This window comes from Salmo salar, chromosome ssa18 (assembly GCF_905237065.1).
Source record: "Salmo salar chromosome ssa18, Ssal_v3.1, whole genome shotgun sequence".
Taxonomy (NCBI): domain Eukaryota; kingdom Metazoa; phylum Chordata; class Actinopteri; order Salmoniformes; family Salmonidae; genus Salmo; species Salmo salar.
The window spans coordinates 41,239,236-41,245,235 of NC_059459.1; the positions used below are offsets into that span (position 1 = coordinate 41,239,236).

A 6,000-nucleotide genomic window follows, 5' to 3' on the forward strand; every position below is an offset into this window, starting at 1 on the left:
GGAGTGTGGGTGTGACAGACTGGCCTGGTGGGAGGGGTGGGGTGGGACAGACTGGCCTGGTGGGAGGAGTGGGGTGTGACAGACTGGCCTGGTGGGAGGAGTGGGGTGTGACAGACTGGCCTGGTGGGAGGGGTGGGGTGACAGACAGCCCTGGTGGGAGGAGTGGGGTGTGACAGACTGGCCTGGTGGGAGGGGTGGGGTGACAGACTGGCCTGGTGAGGGGTGGGGTGACAGACAGCCCTGGTGGGAGGGCCCAGGACCAGTAGGACATCAGGAGGAGAGAGACAGAGACCCAGACCTCTATATAATGTCCTCTATTCATCTATCTCCTCTCTGTTACTGTAAATATAATGTCCTCTATTCATGTCTCCTCTCTGTTACTGTAGATATAATGTCCTCTATTCATCTGTCTCCTCTCTGTTACTGTAGATATAATGTCTTCTATTCATCTGTCTCCTCTCTGTTACTGTAGATATAATGTCCTCTATTCATCTGTCTCCTCTCTGTTACTGTAAATATAATGTCCTCTATTCATGTCTCCTCTCTGTTACTGTAGATATAATGTCCTCTATTCATCTGTCTCCTCTCTGTTACTGTAGATATAATGTCTTCTATTCATCTGTCTCCTCTCTGTTACTGTAGATATAATGTCCTCTATTCATCTGTCTCCTCTCTGTTACTGTAGATATTATGTCCTCTATTCATCTGTCTCCTCTCTCTTACTGTAGATATAATGTCCTCTATCTCCTCTCTGTTACTGTAAATATAATATCCTCTATTCATCTGTCTCCTCTCTGTTACTGTAGATATAATGTCCTCTATTCATGTCTCCTCTCTGTTACTGTAGATATAATGTCCTCTATTCATCTGTCTCCTCTCTGTTACTGTAGATATAATGTCTTCTATCATGTCTCCTCTCTGTTACTGTAGATATAATGTCCTCTATTCATCTGTCTCCTCTCTGTTACTGTAAATATAATGTCCTCTATCTCCTCTCTGTTACTGTAGATATAATGTCCTCTATTCATCTATCTCCTCTCTGTTACTGTAGATGTAATGTCCTCTATCTCCTCTCTGTTACTGTATATATAATGTCCTCTATTCATCTATCTCCTCTCTGTTACTGTAGATATAATGTCCTCTATTCATCTGGCTCCTCTCTGTTACTGTAAATATAATGTCCTCTATTCATCTATCTCCTCTCTGTTACTGTAAATATAATGTCCTCTATTCATCTGTCTCCTCTCTGTTACTGTAGATATAACGTCTTCTATTCATCTATCTCCTCTCTGTTACTGTAGATATTATGTCCTCTATTCATCTGTCTCCTCTCTGTTACTGTAAATATAATGTCCTCTATTCATCTATCTCCTCTCTGTTACTGTAGATGTAATGTCCTCTATCTCCTCTCTGTTACTGTAAATATAATGTCCTCTATTCATCTATTTCCTCTCTGTTACTGTAAATATAATGTCCTCTATTCATCTATCTCCTCTCTGTTACTGTAAATATAATGTCCTCTATTCATCTGTCTCCTCTCTGTTACTATAGACATAATGTCCTCTATGTTACTGTAGATATAATGTCCTCTATTCATGTGTCTCCTCTCTGTTACTGTAGATATAATGTCCTCTATTCATCTGTCTCCTCTCTGTTATTGTAGATATAATGTCCTCTATCTCCTCTCTGTTACTGTAGATATTATGTCCTCTATTCATCTGTCTCCTCTCTGTTACTGTAGATATAATGTCCTCTATTCATCTGTCTCCTCTCTCTTACTGTAGATGTAATGTCCTCTATCTCCTCTCTGTTACTGTAAATATAATGTCCTCTATTCATCTATTTCCTCTCTGTTACTGTAAATATAATGTCCTCTATTCATCTATCTCCTCTCTGTTACTGTAAATATAATGTCCTCTATTCATCTGTCTCCTCTCTGTTACTATAGACATAATGTCCTCTATGTTACTGTAGATATAATGTCCTCTATTCATGTGTCTCCTCTCTGTTACTGTAGATATAATGTCCTCTATTCATCTGTCTCCTCTCTGTTATTGTAGATATAATGTCCTCTATCTCCTCTCTGTTACTGTAGATATTATGTCCTCTATTCATCTGTCTCCTCTCTGTTACTGTAGATATAATGTCCTCTATTCATCTGTCTCCTCTCTCTTACTGTAGATATAATGTCCTCTATCTCCTCTCTGTTACTGTAAATATAATATCCTCTATTCATCTGTCTCCTCTCTGTTACTGTAGATATAATGTCCTCTATTCATCTGTCTCCTCTCTGTTACTGTAAATATAATGTCCTCTATCTCCTCTCTGTTACTGTAGATATTATGTCCTCTATTCATGTGTCTCCTCTCTGTTACTGTAGATATAATGTCCTCTATTCATCTGTCTCCTCTCTGTTACTGTAAATATAATGTCCTCTATCTCCTCTCTGTTACTGTAGATATTATGTCCTCTATTCATGTGTCTCCTCTCTGTTACTGTAGATATAATGTCCTCTATTCATCTGTCTCCTCTCTGTTATTGTAGATATAATGTCCTCTATCTCCTCTCTGTTATTGTAGATATAATGTCCTCTATTCATCTGTCTCCTCTCTGTTATTGTAAATATAATGTCCTCTATTCATCTATCTCCTCTCTGTTACTGTAGATATAATGTCCTTCAAATTTTACACGCCTACTATCTGGCTAATAATGTATGATGGAATGTGTGTGTGCATGTGTGTGTGTGTGTGTGTGTGTGTGTGTGTGTGTGTGTGTGTGTGTGTGTGTGTGTGTGTGTGTGTGTGTGTGTGTGTGTGTGTGTGTGTGTGTTTCTGCCATTTAAGCACATGCTGTCCTCCCTCTGGCTGTTTGATAGAGACTGTTTCCTTTTCCTGTTCTGTTTTCCCCCAGTCAGCCCCAACCCCAACCTCAACCCCCCAGCCTCAGCCCAGAAAACAACACCCCCACACACACTCCTGAAAACAACACCGCCACACACACTCCTGAAAACAACACCGCCACACACACTCCTGAAAACAACACCACCACACAAACTCCTGAAAACCACACCGCCACACACACTCCTGAAGACAACACCGCCACACACAGTCCTGAAAACAACACCGCCACACACACTGCTGAAAACAACACCGCCACACACACTGCTGAAAACAACACCCCCACACACACTCTTGAAAACAACTCTGGATAACCTATGCTGCACATACTTTTTTTGTCTCTGTCCCTGTCTCTGTCCCTGTCTCTGTCCCTGTCTCTGTCCCTGTCTCTGTCTCTGTCTCTGTCCCTGTCTCTGTCCCTGTCTCTGTCCCTGTCTCTGTCCCTGTCTCTATCCCTGTCTCTGTCCCTGTCTCTGTCCCTGTCTCTGTCTCTGTCTCTGTCCCTGTCTCTGTCTCTGTCCCTGTCTCTGTCCCTGTCTCTGTCCCTGTCTCTGTCCCTGTCTCTATCCCTGTCTCTGTCCCTGTCTCTATCCCTGTCTCTGTCCCTGTCTCTGTCCCTGTCTCTGTCCCTGTCTCTGTCTCTGTCCCTGTCTCTGTCTCTGTCTCTGTCCCTGTCTCTTCCCCCCACTGTCCCTCCCTCACTCAGTCTCTCTCCCTCTCTGTTATAATATCTGTGGGATATTACACAGAGAGTAAACTGGTTCAGCTCTGGTGACCGCAATATGATGACGCCTGGGACCCTTAACACACACACACACACACACACACACACACACACACACACACACACACACACACACACACACACACACACACACACACACACACACACACACACACACACACACACACACACACACAAACACACACAACAAACACACACACACACACACAGACAAACACACACACACACACACACACACACACACACACACACACACACACACACACACACACACACACACAACAAACACACACACACACACACACACACACAAAACAAAAACACACTCACACACACACACACACACAGAGACACACAAAACAAACACACACTGAGGTGAGACAGATTTGAAAACAACAGTGGAATGAAATCCATTTAAGTCAGTCTATCTAATCTAATGCAGAACCTTCATCTGTTCTGCAGAATGAATTACATTTCATTTCCACTTCCCTCCCAGACCTCCGTCTTCCTGTAGATCAGTCTGTAAACCCGTTAAATGTCACAAAATGTCAACGCGCTGGAAATGTACCGGGAATGTAAATAGGAAGACATTATTAAAATGTATACTTATTACACATGCTCTTATAAATTATTAAGAACAAAGTCACAAGTTAAACATCTCGTATGTTCTCAGTCAAATCCAAAGTAGTTACCTGACTAACTATCTGGAATAGTATAGTTGGAATCATTAGGACTTTAACTGGAATAGTATAGTTGGTATCATTAGGACTTTAACTATCTGGAATAGTATAGTTGGTATCATTAGGACTTTAACTATCTGGAATAGTATAGCTGGTATCATTAGGACTTTATCTGGAATAGTATAGTTGGTATCATTATGACTTTATCTGGAATAGTATAGTTGGTATCATTAGGACTTTATCTGGAATAGTATAGTTGGTATCATTAGGACTTTAACTGGAATAGTATAGTTGGTATCATTAGGACTTTATCTGGAATAGTATAGTTGGTATCATTAGGACTTTAACTGGAATAGTATAGTTGGTATCATTAGGACTTTATCTGGAATAGTATAGTTGGTATCATTATGACTTTATCTGGAATAGTATAGCTGGTATCATTAGGACTTTAACTATCTGGAATAGTATAGTTGGTATCATTAGGACTTTATCTGGAATAGTATAGCTGGTATCATTAGGACTTTAACTGGAATAGTATAGTTGGTATCATTAGGACTTTATCTGGAATAGTATAGTTGGTATCATTAGGACTTTATCTGGAATAGTATAGTTGGTATCATTAGGACTTTATCTGGAATAGTATAGTTGGTATCATTAGGACTTTATCTGGAATAGTATAGTTGGTATCATTAGGACTTTATCTGGAATAGTATAGTTGGTATCATTAGGACTTTAACTATCTGGAATAGTATAGTTGGTATCATTAGGACTTTAACTATCTGTGAATTGACACTCTCACGTATACAACTTTTAACCTTTTTTCTTCCCAATTTCGTGATATCCAATTGGTCGTTACAGTCTTGTCCCAGCTGCACTGCTTCTTGACACACTGCTCGCTTAATGCGGAAGCCAGCCGCACCAATGTGTCGGAGTAAACACCGTACAGCTGGCGACTGAAGTCAGCCTGCAGGCTCCCGGCCCACCACAAGGAGTCGCTAGAGCGTGATGGGACAAGGAAATCCCTGCCCAGCCAAACCATCCCCTAACCCGGACAACGCTGGGCCAATTGTATGCTGCCTCATGGGTCTCCCGGTCATGGCCGGCTGTAATACAGCCGGGATTTGAACCAGGGTCTGTAGTGACGCCACACTGCTACGCAGTACTTCAGAGCGCTGCGTCACTCGGGAGGCAGAAATAAATCCAATATATTTCTATGGTTACAACAATAACACTACAGTAACTGTTCTCAGTAATCTGTCATTTCCTGTACTGTCAGTTTTCTCTATAAAGACCAAAGGAAACTCCAGTATAAGGAACTATCTGACCACTAGCCTTGGTAACCATGGTGATACAGTAGTGTTCCCACTATGCAGAGAGATAACTATTTGACCACTAGCCTTGGTAACCATGGCAGCATTCCCACTATGCAGAGAGATAACTATCTGACCACTAGCCTTGGTAACCATGGTGATACAGTAGTGTTCCCACTATGCAGAGAGATAACTATTTGACCACTAGCCTTGGTAACCATGGCAGCATTCCCACTATGCAGAGAGATAACTATCTGAACACTTGCCTTGGTAACCATGGTGATACAGTAGTGTTCCCACTATGCAGAGAGATAACTATCTGACCACTAGCCTTGGTAACCATGGCAGCATTCCCACTATGCAGAGAG

At 41.6% G+C, this 6,000-nt stretch overlaps 1 protein-coding gene across 3 annotated transcripts in view; it reads right to left on the reverse strand.

The window, feature by feature from the left end:
* The window catches only part of LOC106592985 (receptor-type tyrosine-protein phosphatase epsilon), a 181,002-nt gene that overhangs the window by 59,783 nt on the left and 115,219 nt on the right, over positions 1 to 6,000 (reverse strand). The gene's annotated exons all lie outside the window — the stretch shown is intronic.